General features: G+C 29.0%; 1 protein-coding gene across 5 annotated transcripts in view; it reads left to right on the top strand.

Annotated features, from left to right (window-relative positions):
- Positions 1-23296, top strand: part of LOC127290222 (lachesin-like) — a 93528-nt gene that overhangs the window by 11353 nt on the left and 58879 nt on the right. For 4 of the 5 annotated variants that reach the window (XM_051318691.1, XM_051318675.1, XM_051318710.1 and 1 more), the window contains one exon: positions 7134-7218. The gene's annotated coding sequence lies outside the window, so the exon portion shown is untranslated. The remainder of the gene's footprint in view (positions 1-7133; positions 7219-23296) is intronic. The other variant, XM_051318701.1, reaches the window with a different exon arrangement.

Consider the following 23296-nt stretch of genomic DNA (forward strand, 5'->3'; position numbering starts at 1 on the left):
ACACTCACTAAAACTGGGGCAAAATTTTCGAAAAAAAAAATTTGCCAGATAATGACTCGGGAATAATGCCAAAAAATTGAGCAAAAAGTCTCGAACAAAAAATGTATGGCGTACTTTTTGATTGGTCCAGCGGATGCTGAGCTACACTCAAAAAATCCTGGAAGTAATTTTCGAAAATTAAAATTTGCGAGATAACCGCTCGGGAATACCGCCAAAGTCTTTAGCAAAAAGTAGCGAACAAAAAATGTATGGCGCACTTTTTGATTGGTCCAGCGGATGCTGAGCTACACTAGAAAACAAATTTGGAAAAATTTCGGAAAAATTTCGGAAAAATTAAATTTGCGAGATAATCGTTCGGGAATACCGCCAAAGTCTTTAGCAAAAAGTAGCGAACAAAAAATGTATGGCGCACTTTTAGATTGGTCCAGCGGATGCTGAGCTACACTAGAAAACAAATTTGGAAAAATTTTCGAAAAAAAAAATTTGCCAGATAATGACTCGAGAATAATGCCAAAAAATTGAGCAAAAAGTCTCGAACAAAAAATGTATGGCGCACTTTTTGATTGGTCCAGCGGATGCTGAGCTACAATCACTAAAACTGGGGCAAAATTTTCGAAAAAAAAATTTGCCAGATAATGATTTGGGAATAATGCCAAAAAATTGAGCAAAAAGTCTCGAACAAAAAATGTATGGCGTACTTTTTGATTGGTCCAGCGGATGCTGAGCTACACTCAAAAAATCCTGGAAGTAATTTTCGAAAATTAAAATTTGCGAGATAACCGCTCGGGAATACCGCCAAAGTCTTTAGCAAAAAGTAGCGAACAAAAAATGTATGGCGCACTTTTTGATTGGTCCAGCGGATGCTGAGCTACACTAGAAAACAAATTTGGAAAAATTTTCGAAAAAAAAAATTTGCCAGATAATGACTCGGGAATAATGCCAAAAAATTGAGCAAAAAGTCTCGAACAAAAAATGTATGGCGTACTTTTTGATTGGTCCAGCGGATGCTGAGCTACACTCAAAAAATCCTGGAAGTAATTTTCAAAAATTAAAATTTGCGAGATAACCGCTCGGGAATACCGCCAAAGTCTTTAGCAAAAAGTAGCGAACAAAAAATGTATGGCGCACTTTTTGATTGGTCCAGCGGATGCTGAGCTTCACTAGAAAACAAATTTGGAAAAATTTCGGAAAAATTAAATTTGCGAGATAATCGTTCGGGAATACCGCCAAAGTCTTTAGCAAAAAGTAGCGAACAAAAAATGTATGGCGCACTTTTAGATTGGTCCAGCGGATGCTGAGCTACACTAGAAAACAAATTTGGAAAAATTTTCGAAAAAAAAAATTTGCCAGATAATGACTCGAGAATAATGCCAAAAAATTGAGCAAAAAGTCTCGAACAAAAAATGTATGGCGCACTTTTTGATTGGTCCAGCGGATGCTGAGCTACACTCACTAAAACTGGGGCAAAATTTTCGAAAATTAAAATTTGCGAGATAACCGCTCGGGAATACCGCCAAAGTCTTTAGCAAAAAGTAGCGAACAAAAAATGTATGGCGCACTTTTTGATTGGTCCAGCGGATGCTGAGCTACACTAGAAAACAAATTTGGAAAAATTTCGGAAAAATTAAATTTGCAAGATAATCGTTCGGGAATACCGCCAAAGTCTTTAGCAAAAAGTAGCGAACAAAAAATGTATGGCGCACTTTTAGATTGGTCCAGCGGATGCTGAGCTACACTAGAAAACAAATTTGGAAAAATTTTCGAAAAAAAAAATTTGCCAGATAATGACTCGAGAATAATGCCAAAAAATTGAGCAAAAAGTCTCGAACCAAAAATGTATGGCGCACTTTTTGATTGGTCCAGCGGATGCTGAGCTACACTCACTAAAACTGGGGCAAAATTTTCGAAAATTAAAATTTGCGAGATAACCGCTCGGGAATACCGCCAAAGTCTTTAGCAAAAAGTAGCGAACAAAAAATGTATGGCGCACTTTTTGATTGGTCCAGCGGATGCTGAGCTACACTAGAAAACAAATTTGGAAAAATTTCGGAAAAATTAAATTTGCAAGATAATCGTTCGGGAATACCGCCAAAGGCTTTAGCAAAAAGTAGCGAACAAAAAATGTATGGCGCACTTTTAGATTGGTCCAGCGGATGCTGAGCTACACTAGAAAACAAATTTGGAAAAATTTTCGAAAAAAAAAATTTGCCAGATAATGACTCGAGAATAATGCCAAAAAATTGAGCAAAAAGTCTCGAACAAAAAATGTATGGCGCACTTTTTGATTGGTCCAGCGGATGCTGAGCTACACTCACTAAAACTGGGGCAAAATTTTCGAAAAAAAAAATTTGCCAGATAATGACTCGGGAATAATGCCAAAAAATTGAGCAAAAAGTCTCGAACAAAAAATGTATGGCGTACTTTTTGATTGGTCCAGCGGATGCTGAGCTACACTCAAAAAATCCTGGAAGTAATTTTCGAAAATTAAAATTTGCGAGATAACCGCTCGGGAATACCGCCAAAGTCTTTAGCAAAAAGTAGCGAACAAAAAATGTATGGCGCACTTTTTGATTGGTCCAGCGGATGCTGAGCTACACTAGAAAACAAATTTGGAAAAATTTCGGAAAAATTTCGGAAAAATTAAATTTGCGAGATAATCGTTCGGGAATACCGCCAAAGTCTTTAGCAAAAAGTAGCGAACAAAAAATGTATGGCGCACTTTTAGATTGGTCCAGCGGATGCTGAGCTACACTAGAAAACAAATTTGGAAAAATTTTCGAAAAAAAAAATTTGCCAGATAATGACTCGAGAATAATGCCAAAAAATTGAGCAAAAAGTCTCGAACAAAAAATGTATGGCGCACTTTTTGATTGGTCCAGCGGATGCTGAGCTACAATCACTAAAACTGGGGCAAAATTTTCGAAAAAAAAATTTGCCAGATAATGATTTGGGAATAATGCCAAAAAATTGAGCAAAAAGTCTCGAACAAAAAATGTATGGCGTACTTTTTGATTGGTCCAGCGGATGCTGAGCTACACTCAAAAAATCCTGGAAGTAATTTTCGAAAATTAAAATTTGCGAGATAACCGCTCGGGAATACCGCCAAAGTCTTTAGCAAAAAGTAGCGAACAAAAAATGTATGGCGCACTTTTTGATTGGTCCAGCGGATGCTGAGCTACACTAGAAAACAAATTTGGAAAAATTTTCGAAAAAAAAAATTTGCCAGATAATGACTCGGGAATAATGCCAAAAAATTGAGCAAAAAGTCTCGAACAAAAAATGTATGGCGTACTTTTTGATTGGTCCAGCGGATGCTGAGCTACACTCAAAAAATCCTGGAAGTAATTTTCAAAAATTAAAATTTGCGAGATAACCGCTCGGGAATACCGCCAAAGTCTTTAGCAAAAAGTAGCGAACAAAAAATGTATGGCGCACTTTTTGATTGGTCCAGCGGATGCTGAGCTTCACTAGAAAACAAATTTGGAAAAATTTCGGAAAAATTAAATTTGCGAGATAATCGTTCGGGAATACCGCCAAAGTCTTTAGCAAAAAGTAGCGAACAAAAAATGTATGGCGCACTTTTAGATTGGTCCAGCGGATGCTGAGCTACACTAGAAAACAAATTTGGAAAAATTTTCGAAAAAAAAAATTTGCCAGATAATGACTCGAGAATAATGCCAAAAAATTGAGCAAAAAGTCTCGAACAAAAAATGTATGGCGCACTTTTTGATTGGTCCAGCGGATGCTGAGCTACACTCACTAAAACTGGGGCAAAATTTTCGAAAAAAAAAATTTGCCAGATAATGACTCGGGAATAATGCCAAAAAATTGAGCAAAAAGTCTCGAACAAAAAATGTATGGCGTACTTTTTGATTGGTCCAGCGGATGCTGAGCTACACTCAAAAAATCCTGGAAGTAATTTTCGAAAATTAAAATTTGCGAGATAACCGCTCGGGAATACCGCCAAAGTCTTTAGCAAAAAGTCTCGAACAAAAAATGTATGGCGTACTTTTTGATTGGTCCAGCGGATGCTGAGCTATACTCACTAAAACTGGGGAAAAATTTTCGAAAAAAAAATTTGCCAGATAATGACTCGGGAATAATGCCAAAAAATTGAGCAAAAAGTCTCGAACAAAAAATGTATGGCGTACTTTTTGATTGGTCCAGCGGATGCTGAGCTACACTCAAAAAATCCTGGAAGTAATTTTCGAAAATTAAAATTTGCGAGATAACCGCTCGGGAATACCGCCAAAGTCTTTAGCAAAAAGTAGCGAACAAAAAATGTATGGCGCACTTTTTGATTGGTCCAGCGGATGCTGAGCTACACTCACTAAAACTGGGGCAAAATTTTCGAAAAAAAAAATTTGCCAGATAATGACTCGGGAATAATGCCAAAAAATTGAGCAAAAAGTCTCGAACAAAAAATGTATGGCGTACTTTTTGATTGGTCCAGCGGATGCTGAGCTATACTCACTAAAACTGGGGAAAAATTTTCGAAAAAAAAAATTTGCCAGATAATGACTCAAGAATAATGCCAAAAAATTGAGCAAAAAGTCTCGAACAAAAAATGTATGGGGCACTTTTTGATTGGTCCAGCGATGCTGAGCTTCACTAGAAAACAAATTTGGAAAAATTTCGGAAAAATTAAATTTTTGAGATAATCGTTCGGGAATACCGCCAAAGGCTTTAGCAAAAAGTAGCGAACAAAAAATGTATGGCGCACTTTTTGATTGGTTTAGCGGATGCTGAGGTAGATCAAAATAAATTTTCGAATTTTCGAGATAGTCAGTAACACCGCCCAAAGTCTTAAAGCGGGAGTAGCGAACAAAAAATTTATGTCACTTGGAATAGAACAAAATCATCCAAAAATTATTTTTGATATAAATTAATTAGAATTTTTTCTCAATTTTGAATTATTAATTTGAATAATAAATATCTAACCTTGTCTGTGATTATGATGGACCCAATATTTCGGACGATGAGCAATCTGCCAGAAACACACGCGATTTAAATTATTTCGAACACTCCCGAAAACGCACATGCTATAAAAGGAACCCAAATTTTTTTTTACAGATTTTGAACGATCGCGATTTTAGGAATTTCGAACACTCCCGAAATTAAAATTTTGACTATTTAAAGAAACTCACTTGTATTGTGAAAACCTAAAATTTTTAAATATCACACTCACGTTTCTCGCGTCTAAACGGGTCACGGCACGAAATGCAACTGATTGAATATTCTTTGAGATTTTATGACCTTCCTGTTTATCCCTTGTACTTTCATTTATTAGTAAAGCTGGGACCGCAGGTATAAATGTAATAAAACTTCAAAATCTTATAATAGTTTGAAATTATAAAATTTATATTTAATATTACTATTTCAGAGGTTCATGACCTTTATAGATTACTATTTGAGAGGCTCATGACCTTTATAGAGTAAATGACCTCAATATTGGATTATTTATAAATCTCCTTTAATATGTAATTCGACAATTTAGAAAATCACTAATGACAAAATAATGGTGATGAGAATCAAGAGAATCATTTTCTGACTGCTCTACACGAATTTCAGTTTAATATTTCATCAAAAATACGACAAAGAAGAAATATTTGGTAAACATTACCTGACAATATTTAGGTGGTATATAATTAACGTTGTTGCAACATTGCCTCTATATTGCTGTTCAATATTCGCAATATAGTTATGAAATATTGAGAATTATTTAATAATTATTATTATTATCAATTAGAATTATTGTTAGAATAATTAAATAATTAGAATTAATTATAATTAGAATAATAATTATTATCATGAATAATTGAGATTGCACTACAGTACACGAATTTTGATATAAAGTTTTATTCTTTATATGGCTAAAGGTACATTTGTTAAATTGATATTACCTCTATATAAGATAGCCCTCTATTTTCCTACCCCAATGTAACCCTTGAAATTCTATCGTAACGCGACTTTCGTGTTAAGGGAAGCAATTTGGTTAATGATACCTTTATATCATGCTTGCAGCTAGGGTCTTTCTATTCATGAATTTATGTATGGCACTTTTTTTCACAATTTAATTTTTTTCAACCTCTACTATATAGATACTGTCTTTTCAAGGTTATGACCCAATTTCAAAATTACTATATATATATATATATATAGAAACAATTTTTGTCCATTAAATAATTATTATGAGAGAATCAGTAAACGATAATTACTTTTAAACATTTAGAAGTTCTTTTTTTTAAATTAAATCTGATAGGAAAGGCAAATGAAATTTGTGCAATTGGTATTAATTAGCGAAGAAGATGAAAAATGCTAAAAAAAAAAATTTTGTAATATTCACAAGGCTTTAGTATATTTTCCACTTTTCGAAGGATTCAATCTGATATTATGAATCGTTTATGAGAGAGAAGGAGAAAGAGCCAACGATATGCTTTTTACGTGTTATTACGACTCTTGATAATTGTGTTTGAACGAAATTAATGCAAAACCTATCATCGGTTTCGTTTTTTTTTCTTTTTTTGAACCAGTTTCTGTAAATGAGTTTATATTATTCGTTAAAACTGTGAAACATTCTTTTAATTTACCGAATTATATATAAATTAAAAATTATTTTTTTATAAATAAATAATATATAATTAATTTATTTATAATTAACAAAAATAAATTCGAATATTTTAAAAACAAAAATACTTTCACAAAACGAAAGTAGTTTAACCTCAACTTTTTATATATATATATATGTATATATATATATATATATATATATATGTATTAAACGACAATTAACCGAAGTCAGAGAAAAGTTTGTTGAACTTTTTACACAATAATGAGAATACTTTTTCAACAATCGTTTTAGTTTATTTTCAAGTTTATTACAATAAAAATCATAATAATTCGAGAATACTTGTTATATAATTGAACTAATATTAATAATTATATTATATATTAACAGCATATTGAATATACATTATTAAAAAATAATGTATATATTATTAAAAATAATATAAATATTTATAATTTAAAACCAAATAATTATTAATTATTTATATATAATTAAATTTCTTGTGTAATAAGAAATTTATTTTTTATTTCCTCACAAATTAAAATGATTTTAATTTTAATTTCAGAAGACATATATAAATATAAGCCGACCATGAAAACGGGAACTCTAAGCAGAGATTCAATTTTCGGAACTCAATATTGGACATAAAGGTATGTAAACAGTTTTAGAATGTAATAATTTTATGAGAATATAATTTTGTGAGTTAATGGATTCTGAAGTATCACTACATTACTTGGTTAATTATTATTGAAGGAAACTTGAATAGAATGAAATGTTTTTTGAATCATTTTTTTCGGGGGTCTGACTAAACACTGACTTTTACTACTGAAAACTAAAATTAATTAATTTTTTTATTATTTACACTGAATAAGCACTAACATTTATCACTGAAAATAATAGTTGGAGAAGAAATGGAGAGATTAATTTTTCCTGGCTGACTAAATACTGACTTTTACTACTGAAAAATAAAATTACTTCAATTTATTTGATTTTTAAGAATGACTAAACACTAAAAATAATATTTTTACTAAAAATAATATTTGAAGGATAACTAAAGAAGTTAATTATTTTCTTGTCTGACCATACACTGATTTTTACTACTGAAAAAATGTTAAAAACCAATTTTTTATTCTAATAATCGAAGCTGACTAAATACTTATCTTTACTACTGAAAATGTTTCTAAAAAACTAATTCCTTCTTTCATATATTCTTCGAGACTGACCAAATACTGACATTTATTACTAATATATAATAAATAGTAAACAAAATCAACTTATTCGTTTTAGGCAAAAAGTTAAAATAAATTTTTTTTTCTTATATCAAATAAAAAATAAATGCTCCAGCCAACCATTTTTTTTTCTGTGCACATTTGCAAATAATCAGTGTAAACATTTAACAAAGTAGCGAGTGAAATTCAAATTTATAATTAAAAGTAATCTGACGAAATGTAATTAAATGTTTTAAAACTGGATTTCACACAACGGCATTTCTGTTTACGATTCTCTTTCTCACTCTTTCTTTTTTCTCTTTCTATCTACACTCATTCACATACGAAGTGACTGTCACAAATTAAAATGTAAATTAAATAGCTCTAAGGTTGTCTCGTCAATATTTAAATTGTTGGCTGATAAAATGCAACATATACGTATATAGAACACATTTTAGTCCAATTTCAAAAAGCACAACATATGGTCACACAATATTGGAAATATTGCATGGCAATATTAAGGCAATATTGTTGCAACATTAATTAGATCCGTTTTGAGGCTTGCCAAAAAATATTTAGGAAACATTGCCTTGCAATATTGCATAATTATTTCCTGGCAATATTTAGGGAGGACATTAATAATTTTGTTGCAATATTTTCAAGGAAATATTTAAAACTGACAAAATTAATTTTGTTACAATATTGCCTCAATATTGACAGGAAATATTTAAGTCTGACATTAATAATTTTGTGTCAATATTGCCGAAATATTCCAATATTTAGAAAATACATAATAAATATTGTAGCAATATTGACAAAAAATATTGAAATCTAACAAAATTAATTTTGTTGCAATATTGCCAGACAATGTTTCAGCGATATTTCCTCAATATTTCCATGCAATATACGCAATCTTGTTATGAAATATTGATGCAATATTGTAGCCAATATGTTGTGCTATTTTGTCTTCTATTTTTATTATACGAAATAAAAGTAAACATGTCTCTGAATAGTAAAGTAGTTCGTTTTGTGAGGAAAAGTGCTTCAGTTTCCAACCCTTTTTTTGGTACAGTAAAGGGAAAAGCGAAAGGTGACAAAAAAAAAAAAAAAAAAAAAAAAAAACGAGAGTACTTGAAAAGCACCCTCACGATACTTGAGTTTCAGTTATTGCGGAGTTTCCAACAGTGACTCGTATCGTATTGTGTGAAAACGGCACTTATTTCAATTATCTGTCCTCCCCCTCTTCCTATTTCGTTGAGCATCATTCGCGCTTTTTAACCTATTCACATTTGAATATTATCCTTCATTTCTTGACCATTTTTATTTTTCTACTTAATAATACCAATTTCCCACATCTCTGTCCTAACTGTGAATTGCTATGAAAATATTAAAACGTTCTTTCTAAATGGTCCTTATAATTCATTATTAATGAGAGTAAAAATATAAAAGTTACCATGAAAATTAAAATAAAAATGGTGACAATAATAATTTATATTATCTATAAACCTACCTATTAAAATATTATTCTCTACAAAAAAGAAATAAACCGGAAATTAATTCTTCTTTATTAATTAGCCACTTTTTTTATCATTAATTCGAAATAAATTATCTGAAAAAAGGACATTTCAATATTAAAATATTCATAAACATTATATAGTCCAAAAAGCATTGAAGAAACAATATTGAAGTTCTAATTTTTGAAATAGATCATTAGAATTAGGAATAAAATTGTATTTCCATTCTTTTAATATCACATTGTACTTTACTTTATTAATTAGAAAATGAATGTCAAAAATTTGATAAATTGACTAATGCTGAATTTTTTAAAAGCAATATATCTTTTCAAAGGGGGAAATTCATGTTTAGATACAATTATCGAGATGGTTTAATGGGTTCAAAAAGTTTTTTTTGATTATGTATGCAAAGACTTTATTTTTGGATGACACGCAAACGAGATTTATTGGAATTAAGAATGATTTTATTAGTTTTTTTTTGTCTCCTCTTTTGGTTTAAAATTAAAGTTTGGCATAGTATATATGCAAGATTTGTTTTATTCGTCGAGAATAATTAGAAAAAAGAAAATTAATTAAAAAAATTAATAATTTCGAGTAATATCCATATTATTATTACTGATACAGATTATATATTGAACTGATTTGAAATATTAAATTATAGTAAATAATAATTTGTTAACTAATTTTTTTTTATTTAATTTAATGGCATATAGGATTATATATTTACGTTCAGTTGTTGTAATATGTTTCTTTTCAAATGAAAATATATATGCCATTTCAACGGTAGAAATGATTTTAGAAGCCCTATAACGCTTTATGAAACGTCGAGTATAATAACTTAATAAGTTTGTGCGAATCCATATGTGTAAATTGCGGGACTTGTTTTTTTTTCTATTATATCAATGGTATTTCTTTTTTTAAAACAATATTAATAACTTTAATTATTAATTTTTTGAAAATTAGTAAAATTTTTAGATTTTAATTTTTTTATATTTTAAAAATTAAAAATTAAAATTAATTAACAGTTTAATTTTTGAAATTAAGAGTGAAATAATATATAGAGAATGAATAATATTTATATGGGGATAAAAAAGAAAATGAGTTTTGAAAATGTTGAATAGATGAAACTCGATTGGATATAGTGATATAGGTTATGGGGTATTATGAATCGAGCTCTGGAATTGTAGATGAGATAGAAAGAATGAGAATTGAAGCATATTGAAAGTGAATGTAGAAAATCCAAGTAGATTTAAATGGAGATTGAATAAAATCTAGGTCTTAAGTGATGCACAAAATAAAAATTATCTTTGAAAGTATTTAAATCAGAACTATCGTTATACGAATAGAGTGAATATTTAAGAAAAAGATTTAATTAAATATTGACACTTAAACGATTTTTTTTTGCACAATTTTTAATTGTCTTTCGCGAAAACTTTATATAATTAATTTATTTATTAAAGTACGCGTAGGAAAAGTAGAAAGGAATATTTTTTTTTTACTGAATTAGAACAAAGATGCAAATTATTTGAGAATTAAAGTTAATTTTTTTTGGTCTGACTAAAACAGATTAATTCTACTTATAAACAAATTGGAAAAAGCCTAGCTAAAATCGATTGGTAGCACTGCTACAAAAATGCTGTCCTACAGAAAATTACTTTTACTACTGATGCTAAAATTGCAAAAAAAAATTTAGTGGCTGGCTATAACTGTTTTTTACTACTGAATCTCAAAACGAGAAAACAGATTTATTTTCTGTGACTAAAACTGTTTTTTGCTACTGATACAAAAAAAAAATAATATACAAAATTTTTAAAATCTTACTAATATTTAATTATTCTACTAATACTAAAATTAAAAAGGCCTGACTGAAATTTACTCGTAATATTGCTACCAAAAATTGTTAGGTAAAAATTTACTATGTAAAAATGTTTACTAATTTGAATTAGTGACTCACTATGTAAAATTTACTATGTAAAAATGTTTACTAATTTGAATTAGTGACTCACTTTTTGCTTCTGAATTAGTAAAATTTTACTAATTATTAGTAAATTTTACTAACAATTAGTAACATTTAACTAATTCTAAAGCAAAAAGTGAGTCACTAATTTAAATTAGTAAAGATTTTTTACTAATTCAGATTTAGAGAGTGACTAAAAATTATTTTACTACTGATTGTAAAATAAGAACAAAAATATATTTTGTCTAACTAAAACTTACTTTTACTACTTAGAACCCAATTACAACGTCTGACTAAAAATGGCTTCTACTACTTCTACTAAAATAAAAACAAAACAATATATTAATACTAACACTAAAATTCCAAAAGTTCTAAACGTTTTTGTTTTCTTTTTTTCGTTCTTGACAAGAATAAAAAAAAATTCGACAAGTCTGACTGATATTTGTTTGTACTACTTTTATAAAAATTAGTTTTAAACACTTAAAATTTTTTTTTTGTTTTTTTAAATATAATTGAAATTTAATTAAAAATTCCGACTTTTATTCGAGTTTATTGCAATTTTTATTGTAGAAGAGAAAATACATTCTCGCAATTATTTGAAACACGTGTGTAATTTTAGAGGAAGCGAATTCAAACATCTAAGGCGAAAATCAAATGTGGGTGGTGAATCCGAGTAAAAGGAGAAGGTCCTTCTATGTATTAACTCGAGTAACCCCTTTTCCACTTTGGCTCTCTCTCTCTCTCTCTCTCTCTCTCTCTCTTGCAACTTGTGCTTCGCCCCATTCCATTTCCATTCCGAAGCACTGGCCGTATTACTCGAGCTATGTAAATGAATTTCGTTTAATTATCTGGGGTCGCGTGCTGGGCGACGAACGAGGGGCAAGAGGCACAGAGAAAATTCACGAACGAATGGGGAAGTTGGGAGAGGTTGCTTTCACCTACTGTTAAAGCTCGTGTCCCTGAATTCACTGTGAAGGCACACTTTGCCGCTTTTCGAAACTCTCTCTCTCTCTCTCTCTCTCTCTCTCTCTCTCTCTCTCTCTGTTATACTTTTATTTTTTTTAACTAACACTTTTTTCCTCAAAAAATCTCCTTACTCTTTCATCCTCTCTATATATCGAAAGCTAATTGCTCAAACTTAATTTCATAATTCGAGTGTAAAATTAAAAAAATAGCAAACAAAAAAAAATTTTCGCAAAAACAAAATAATTTAAAGAGATTATATAATTAATTATTTTAAACTACATTTATAATTAAATTTATCATTTCGTAATTACTGTCCAATACATTGATATGATCTATGAACGTCATGCAGTCTGAATATTGTATTGGTGAATTGATAATTAGGAAATTATTCATCATTATAGTTGACTATAATTGACGTTATTATATATATATATATATAACTGTGATAGGGAAACAATAATATTGTCCTAACAAAAACTAACAAAATACCTAATCTGTAAAAAAAATTATTAAAAATAGAAAAAATTAATTTTTACTACTGGTTAGAAAATTGTCTGACTAAAATTTACTTTTACTACTGACAACAAAAATTGATACATTTTTTCTGACTGGAACTGTTAAAAGTTAGAAAGTCCTATCTGTCTGACTAAAATTCTCTTTTACTACTTGTTTTAAAATTAGTAAAAATTCTGTCCTACTAAAATAAACTTTTACTACTGGTAACAAAATTAAATGCATTTTGTCTGATTAAATTTACTTTTACTACTGTTAATAAAATAAATGCATCTTGTCTGACTGAAATTGACTTTTACTACTTTCAGTCAAAATTACGCGAAGTATAAACGATATGTCTCACTGAAAATGACTTTTTGTTAACAAAATTGGAAGCATCTAGTCTGACTGAAACTGACATTTACTACTGTAAAAAAAGTCACAAACCCTAGCTGTCTGACTAAAACCCTCTTTTACTACTGGAAATTATTAAATGCTCCTTGTCTGACTAAAATTTGCCTTTACTACTAAAATAATATCAAATATCTACAAAAAATAAAGTACTAAAATAGTAACGATTTTAGGTATTAAAATAGAACCAAATGACAATTTAGTACCTAAAGAATAAATAATAAAATAATAATAATAAATAAATAAATAAATAAAAGAAAACAGAAAATAATAATATTGTCCTACTATAAATAACAATTTACAAAACATCTAATCTGTAAAAAAAAATTAAATTTACAATAGAGAAAATAAAGGACAATAAATTCTTCAAAATTGATATTTTAATTTCATATGTCCAGGGCAGGTGGACGCATTTTTTTTTTATTTATGGTAATCCAATAATCCATTACCACGCATATAATATTTCGCGTCAATTCGCAAAAATAACTAATTTTTTATTTCACAAAAATCCTTCAAGAATTATAACCCTCTCACAAATTTTGGATCAACGCAAGCGGGAAAAGTGACTTAATTTTATGGTCCACTTAAAACTTTTGAAGAACACACGTGGATAAAGTCGAGGGTTTAAATTTTAATATCTTTGGGTATTAAAAGGGGTGTAAGTAAATTTTTTTTTTTAAATACATTTTTTTGTTGGGACGCGAGTAGATGAAAAAAAAAATGTTTAAATATAAAACAAAAATCCTTAGAAGAAGCTGTAATGTCACACATCACTCTTGCTATGGGAATTTACACAACGATAGTAGAAAATACATGTCATCCCTCTTTCTCACACTCTATATACCATCACATACACACACACATTTATACTTACACATGCATGCGTTATAAAATGCTCGTTATAGTTCCCAGGCGCTTTGCAAAAGAGAGGGGTGAGGAATTTAATTTAGAACTTGATTTATATTTTAGCAGGCCATAAAATGGGGAAATAATTTGTCCCCTGAACGCGTATGAGATGGGCTTCCCTCTCTGCAAGAGCCGTGTGGCGACAGTGACTTCGTTCACCTCCCCCCACCCTCATATGCTTTAGTCACCCAACCTCTCACCACGATACCTTCAACCCGACCGCTGTGCTCGTTCTATATCTTTTCCTCTGGCAGATAACATGTGAATGTGGAATATACATATATATATAACTAACAGAATATTCGCCTGCGGCTTTCTTTCGTTCTGTATTGCATTAAAATAAATGTATGTCCTCCACTGTATTGCACTTGGCAAAAAAAAAAATGATTCAAAGTTGTTTAGTAAAAAAAGGAAATTATAATTTCCAAACTTCAAAGGATTTTGAAGAATTTAAATATTATTGTCTGCTTAAATTGAAATTAGAGCGCAAAGAAAATGTTTCTCTATATTTGATTTGAAAAATACTTTTAAAAAAAATATATTTAAAAATATACTTCAAAATATATTTAAACATAATTTTAATATTACTGTTACTAAGGGAAAAAATCCTAAGCAACGGTTGATAAGGTAACGGTTCTAAGAAAAAAAAGACCTTAGCAACCATTGATAAAGAAAAACTCGGTCATAGTAACGGTTTTTATAGTAACGGCTGTCATGGAAACGGTTGTTACACTGTAAAAAAAAGAAGTTGAATTTCAACTCCCTAGGAGATGCTATAAAAGTCCCACCCTTTTGGAGTTGAAGCGAAGGGAGTTAAAGCTTTTCGAGTTAATTTTATGCCTAGGGAGTTGGTTTTAAGGAGTTAATTTAATTATTATTAACTCCTTTTTTGAGTTGATTTTTAACTCGAAAAATTTAATTCCTAACTCCCAGTAAAGTTAACTCCCTAATTTTTTTACAGTGTATGGTAATGGTTGATAGGGTAACTGTTTTTATAGTAACGGTTGTCATGGTAACGGTTGCTATGTTAATTCGTTAACTAATTCAAATTAGTATAGAAATTTACACTAATTTTTACATAAAATGTGACTATTTAATTTTATATTTTTTTTTACTAAAGTTTTAATGAATTTTAGAATAATAATTTTTTCGGTTCAAATATAAAATTCTTTCTTGGAAAATTATAATTTTTTAAAAACTATAAAAGGAAATGTATTTAAAAATACAAATAGCAGTAAATGATATAAATACCGTTACTATTTGAAGAAAGAGTTTTAATGTAAAATGTATTATACTAAAATATATATAAAAGATATTAATACCAATTTATAATATAAATGAATTATAAAATTATTCCAAATTAACTGCCATTAACCGGTTTATAAATTTAACTTTCAAAACTAAGTAATGTTCACAAACTTTATGCATTTGATGTAACACACGAATTTCAATTGCAAATATCATTAAAATAATTATCTTGTATGATAATTTTAACAATCTTTTTCTATATATAGGTATACATAGTTTTTTTTATTTGAAGTGAGAAACAAATTTGACGCGGATAGATTTTTCATTATTTGGGGAACAAAAGCAAAAAAAAGGTAAAAAAATGTTTTTTCAACTTAAAATGTCTGACTAAATTTTTTTTCACTACTAGAAATTTATTTAAAAATTTTTTATTTTCTGTCTGACTAAAATAGTTTTACTACTGATTCTTCAGAAAGGTATAGTAAATAATTTCAGATTTATTATAATTCTAATAAAAAAAAACATGACTTACCAGTTGCAGATGTGGTCCTTTTTTGTGTATTCTCTTTCCTGTCCATCATTCTGAAAAATAAGAAAAAAAATTTAATTCGTTAGTTAATTATTTTTCGTATCTAGTGCTAAAAGAATTATCGAAAACTCTGTCCGACTAAAATTAACTTTTACTACTCCCAACAAAAATGGATGTATTTTGTCTGACTGAAATTCACTTTTACTACTGATAAAAATTTACATTTCTGTCTGAATGAAATTAACTTTTACTACTGGTAACAAAATTAAATGCATCTTGTCTGACTGAAATTGACTTTTTCTACTGTGAAAAAATTACAAAGCCTTCTGTCTGACTGAAATTCACTATTACTACTGATAAAAATTTACAAGCGTTATGTCTGACTCTAATTTACATTTACTACTGCTTCTAAAATTAGTGACATTTCTGTCTGACTAAAATTAACTTTTACTACTGGTAATAAAAATTAACTACATCTTGTCTGACTAAAATTGACTTCCTCTACTACCATTAAAAATTACAGGAAAATTTGTTTGACAGCAATTGACTTCACTACTGCTACCAAAATTATAGGACTGACTAAAAATGCCTTTTACTACTGTCATTCAAAATAACGCGAATTATAAACGATATGTCCGTCTAAAAATGACTTTCACTACTTGTACCAAAATTACATGGATCTATTACAATTTTAATATCTGATAAACACCCTTTTTATAAATCAAAAATATTGATCATTTCCCATTAAAATTATAATAATTATAATTATTTAAAGTAATTATCTTGTTAATTTTAAAAACAATTTCTTCAACAATATTTTAATTATATTATTTAATTAAACCTCGACCCTCGATAAAAAAGCTTCGATATTAATTTTCCTTAAAAAAAAAGTAAATAAAACGAATTCATATAATTGAAAATAAGACCGTACTTCTGAAATTTCATTTTGACTTTAGTATATTTCACAGTGGTGATATGCGACAGATAAGAGACGTTAAAATGAAGGCTAAGGAGAAGGTGTGCGGGGTAGGGGGAGGGGGCGTTTGGAGAGTTGAAACAAGTGTGCAAGATAGATGGGATGGTGGAATAGTGGTAGAAGTGACTTCTTCTCCAACCTCCTCCTCCTCCTTCCCCTCTTACACCGAGACTCTGAAGGATTCATTAAGGTTGGATAGAGGTGTTAATATAGTGAACATTCAACCTAGAAGAGGGTGTAGATACGACACGACGAATATACCTTCTCGCGTCAAGGGTAAAGAGAGGGAATATAAGGAGTTTAGAAGAGCAGCATTGGCTACGAAACTAAATTACCACGGACACAAGTGCGCCAACCTGACGAGGAGGATGAAACTATTAACAAAGATTTAGAAACCTATATATAGTTACTATATATATACTAATTATATATATAGTAACTATACATATACTAACTATATGTATAGTAACTATACATATACTAACTGTATATATAGTAACTATACATATACTAACTATACATATACTAACTATACATATAGTAACTATACATATACTAACTATACATATACTAACTATATATATAGTAATTTTCCCTCTTTAGATAAACTAGTATCATTTCCTCTCTCTCTATCTCATCTCCGTTATATCATCCACTTTCCAATCAAGTCGACAATATTCAACAACTTAAATTATATAGATATTGTCCCCGCGACCTTTAAACGCAATAACGACCTAGTTTCCTAAAAGAGGGTGTGAGAGAGAGAGAGAATATTGTCACTAGTTCGTTTCTCTGCGCACTCATTTCGGAATATAGTATCGATAAAGGACGCAAATTGGTCGCTTCCTTTCGAGTGAAAAGGGACTTGCTAGTTAATTAAACGCCAAGGCTTAATTAAGCAACGTTTCATTCATAAATCATCTAGCGATTTAACCCAATGTTCCTTAGTGAAGGTTCGAGTAAAAGTGAAATGAAATTTTCGCCTCTTTAAATATTCAATTAGCTTCAAAAATTAATGCTACTTTAATTTTCATTGCGTGGAAATTTTTTTTTTATAAATACAAAATTTATCAACAATTTTTTTGAGAAGGATTAAAATTTAATTTGAATGTTAAAAAAGTTTTACGTTTACAAGTATAGTATGTAATCACTCTAAATTTGAATCGGTAAAAAATAATTAATTTAAAAACAAAAAGTCAGTCGCTTAATTTAAATTAGTTAAAATTTTTTTTTCTACTTAACTATAAAAATAACGTCAAATATATTTTTCAATAATTTATAAAATTTACAATAGCGGTTTTTCGAGTGAATGTTTTTTAAATGAATAAAGAAAAATCGATTTACTATACTAAAATTGTGTAGTTTTTCTTCAATTAAGAATTAGATATATATATTGTGATTCTAGGAGGGTTATATATATATATATATATATATACTGAAAAGCACAATAGGGCCTACAATGTCAATGGTGTGTGCAACAAGTTGCCATTCTGCTATTTTCCCTCCTCGATTCACGTATTAAATCATTTTTAAACGTCCTCACGATTCTGCGTCGATTTTTATTCGGATGATATAAATCACAATAAAGCATTCATGATAAATCTACTTTCAAAAACATTCATTGCTAAAAACAGAAACAAAAAAAAACACCCCGATCACTCAATCTAAAGAAATATATTTCTTATATAAAAATGCAAATTTCATCAATACGTATAAATAATACAAAAATTATAAAATAATTTTTTCCAAGTTATAAATAATTTTAATTACGTCACATCGTATATAATAAAATTATTTATTACAAATATCGTGAAAAATTATTTTACAATTTTCCTACGAGAAACTAAAAATAAAAAAAAAACTGTTTTTTGTATAATGTATCACACTAATTTAACAATATCAAATTGATACCAAAAATATCAAATTGATAAAAATTTAAATCAATTTGCTATTTTCGGTATCAATTTAATACTTTTAAATTAGTGTGATAATAAATAATAATTTAAAAAATTATTAATATAATGGAAAAAAAATATTGTAATATATATATTTGTTAATTAAACAATTATTTCTTAAAAGTAATCAAATACCAAAAGCTTTTGACGACAAAGCTAAAAGGTATGCCTACACAGTAGTTGATTGGTTAACATTGTTGAAACTATGCAAGAGGAATTTACGAGCTGATCGGTAGGTCGTTAGAGTTTACGTTCTCTCTGCCAAGGGAACGTTTAATAACAGGCAAAGCTAGACTCGTCTCACTGTCAGACTCAGTTCACCAAAAGGAAACCACCCCTTCTTTGACAACCGATCGGTTCGACAATCGATTGATCGATCACTTTTGACCTACTCTCTTAAGATTCTCAACTTCTTCTTCTTCATTTGTTTTTAAAGTAAAACAATTTTCAAAAAATTCAAATATTTTAAATCATAAAAAATAGAATAAAAAAATATTAATAGCATAATATAATTATAAATTAAAAACCGATTTTCAAAAAAAACTTTTTTATTTATTTTGAAACGAAGGGAGGGGGGAGGGGTACAAAGGACGTGCCACTTACTGAACTTTGGAAACTATTAAAGTTTTGAATCTTGAATCGTAATAAGACAAGATCCAAAAGTGTGTCACACATGTTTTCTATGCATACACTTTCAAGATGAAAAAATGCAGTTAGTTTTTTAACAAAACAAAAAAAAATAATTGGAATTTAGGTATTTTCGAAGCTTGCACTTTTTCATATATATATATATATGTATATATGATTTTATACGCAAGAGATTGTGTGTAGAATTTTAATTAAAATTTGTAAGGCCACGTTAACCACATGATAGTGTGTGACATGTATATATGTATATGTGTGTGAATGTATTTCGTATATGCACCTGGGAATATATAATAAAAATACACATAACCAGGGAAAGTTATACAGTATATATACAACACGCGTTTTGGGCCGTCGTGTATCTGCATTAACGAAAGTGCTGCGTGTTGAAAAAATATGACCCATGATCGTGTCGTCGTCGTCGTAGTGCCAGGTCAGAAGAATAAAAAATTGCTCATATAGAGAAAAATTATATTTTACTGAAGGAGAGAACTTCGCGCAATGTTCAATTCAAAAAGTGCAATATTTAAAAAAAAAAAAAAAACTTATAAAAATAACGTATTTGTAATAAAAAAAAAAATTAAATAAAAAATACATTTTTTAAAATGGAAAATGTATTTTTAAAAATCGTCATTTCCGCATAATATCATTGACCGCACATAGAGAAATACTTTACAAATAAAGTTAATTTTAATATCATTAATTTTCATCTGTAATGGCACTAAGTGAACAATAATTGTAACAAATGAATATACCGCTAATGGCATGTTTTTGATGTTAATATATAAAATATTCTCTTCAAATATAATAAAATTCACTGATTTATATCTCAAATTCATCATTTTCCATGTATATATAATTTACTTCATTATAATTAAAATCCTGCAAATTGTAACAAAAAATGAGTATGTAAAAAACATAGAAATTACAATGAAATAAAATATTTTATCTTTTTTTTTTCAAAAAAGGCCGCCAAGTTATTAAATAAAATAAAAATAGTAAAATTAACAAGGAACTTGAAATTTGAATTTATTGTCATATTAATATTATTAAAAATGTCATCAGAGCAAGGATGCTGGTTTATTGAATCCTGATCTGAACTGACAAGGGAAACATCTATACGTTACATATATGTATATGCCTTGTGCACACATACTTGCATGAAACTGACAAACGCAGGTTTGGAAGTGGTCAAGCGTTAGTCAACAATGATTGACGTTACTACGAGATTGGCAACGTCCCCAAGCTTCTGTGTAAACACTGAGACAGTAGTTCATAACTGTCTCTGAAACTTGAGAAGAGCGATTACATTACATATGCTTGCACTGAGATCCTTGACTTTGTGAAAAGCAATGTTAAATCTTCTTAAGTTCTATAAAAAAAAAATAATCCTAGGCGAATAAAGAAAAAATTTTAAGGGGCAAACATTAATAAAAAAAAAAATTCACCAATAAATGCTTTCTCAGAATTTTTAAATTTAATTTTGAAGAAATATTTAAAAAAAAACGATTTTTCATTTAATTGATTTTTCTAACATTTCGATTTACAATTTTGAAAATTAAAAGCTATTAATTTAAAAGGTTTTCTTTTTCTTCTTATTATTATTATTTCTATTATTATACTTGATGATGCAATCGAAAGATGCACTCAAAAAAATGAATTTTCTTTTCAATTTATAATGAATCTGTGTCAAAGGATGTAGAGAAAGGAAAAATATTATTCGCAATATTCTTGCTTTTTATGCTAACAAGAAAAAAATCTCTTCATGCGGTATACTAACAAAACTGAAAAGCATATATAGTAAGCGTACGGAGTTTGTCACCCAAAAAACAATAACGAAACAACAACAAAAAAAACAGTGTAATTTTGTTTTGTATTTTCTGTTGAAGAAAAACTTTAAAATACTTCTAATTTCAATATCCAATTTGTTAAAGAAAGTTTTAGATAGAATTTATGAATTTGAAATTTTTTTTTCAGTAGAAACATTCAAGTATAGTCAGACTATATTTTTTGCTATTAGAATAAGTAGTGGAGATCAGTAATTCGGTCAGACAAAACGTGAGAAATATTTGTAGTTTTCAAATCAGTAGTAAAGGTAAATTTTGAGTCAGACATTACAAATTCTTGTCAGTTTGTTATCAGTAGTAAAAGTCAGTTACAGTCAGTCTGAACATTTTTTCCGAATATTTGTCTAAGTAGTAAAAATCAATTGCGGTCGGGCCGAACTGGAGAAATATTTGAAATTTTCAAAATAAGTAGTAAAAGTAAATTTTAGTCAGACAAAACATTATTTAGTTTTTCTAACATTTTCTAAGTAGTAAAAATCAATTGCGGTCAGACCGAACTGGAGAAATATTTGGAATTTTCGAAATAAGTAGTAAAAGAAAATTTTAGTCAGACAAAACATTATTTACTTTTTCTAATATTTTTCTAAGTAGTAAAAATCAATTTCGGTCAGACGGAACGAAAAAAAAATATTTGTAATTAGTAGGGAAAGTAAATATTAGTCAGCCATAAATATGAAAATGTTCCTAATTTCTGTATTAGTAGTTAAAGAAAGTTTTAGTCAGACTATACAAAAATTGTTTATAATAGTAGTAGTAAAAATAAGTTACAGACAGACAAATAGTGTTATTTACAATTAATTTCAATTCTCAGTAGTAGAAGTCAATTTTAGTCAGACAGAACGTAAGAATTATTTTTAATTCTGGTATCAGTAGTATAAGTAAGTTTTGAGTCAGACTTTACAAATTCTTGTCACTTTAGTATCAGTAGTTGAATTCAATTACAGTCAGACTAAACTGAAGAAATATTTGTCATTTTTAAATTAGTAGTAAAAGTAATTTTTGTCACTTTGGTATCAGTAGTTGAATTCAATTACAGTCAGACTAAACTGAAGAAATATTTGTCATTTTTAAATTAGTAGTAGATTAAATTTTAATCAGACGAAACATTATTTACTTTTTCTAATATTTTCTAAGTAGTAAAAATCAATTTCGGTCAGACAGTACGAAAAAAATAGTTGTAATCAGTAGTTAATGTAAATATTAGTCAGACATAAATCTGAAAATATCCCTATTTTTGTATCAGTAGTTAAAAAAATTTTTAGTCAGACTTTATACAAAGTTCTTGATACTAGTAGTAAAAATAAGTCATAATAAGTCATCCAGTAGTATAAGGCAATTTTAGTCAGACAGTTTCAGTGTAAAATGTTGCCTATCTAAAGATTCAAAACAATAATTACAGAATCAATTTTAGTCGTTCCTAAAATCACAACTTTTGGTTAAAAAAAAAAGAAAATTTTCCCAAATTATTTCAAGTTTTGTTTCGTATCATAAAAAAAGACAAAAGAAAAAAAATTGTTGTGATACATTCATGTTTTCACACATTGCCTGAGGAAAGTTGGCGATATGAAATTTCAAGAGAGAGAGAGAGAGAGAGAGGGAAGAGAATGCAACCGCAATCTCCGGTGCGTCATCCCCTGCTTTTCTGAATCAATGTCCGACAGGTTAAACGCAGAAGAATGTAATCTACGAGAGAAGGCTTGACCGTCCATGTCCGTTTTCGCCGAGAGAATATGAGCATAAAAGATGTATATATATACACGTGTATTTTTCATCTTAGTGTGTATATATATATATAAACATACATATTATACAAAATATCGTTGTATGAGTATATGCCCGGTAGCATGGTGTTGAGTGCAATAATTGTACCGGCAAGCCACTTTGATGTTGATGCATTAACCCTCTGCGTGCCTGCTCTGCACCATCCGACATACTGGTTATACAAACCCAGTCATTCCACGATCTTCTCTTTACCCTCATCCGTTAAAGTTACTATATATATGTACTCATATATGTAAGTACATACATACATACATATATATTCTAAGGACGATACTGTTGCAAGAGAGACTCA

Source organism: Leptopilina boulardi, unplaced genomic scaffold, assembly GCF_019393585.1.
Source record: "Leptopilina boulardi isolate dan_hultmark-lab unplaced genomic scaffold, ZJU_Lbou_2.1 LbouV2_123, whole genome shotgun sequence".
NCBI lineage: Eukaryota > Metazoa > Arthropoda > Insecta > Hymenoptera > Figitidae > Leptopilina > Leptopilina boulardi.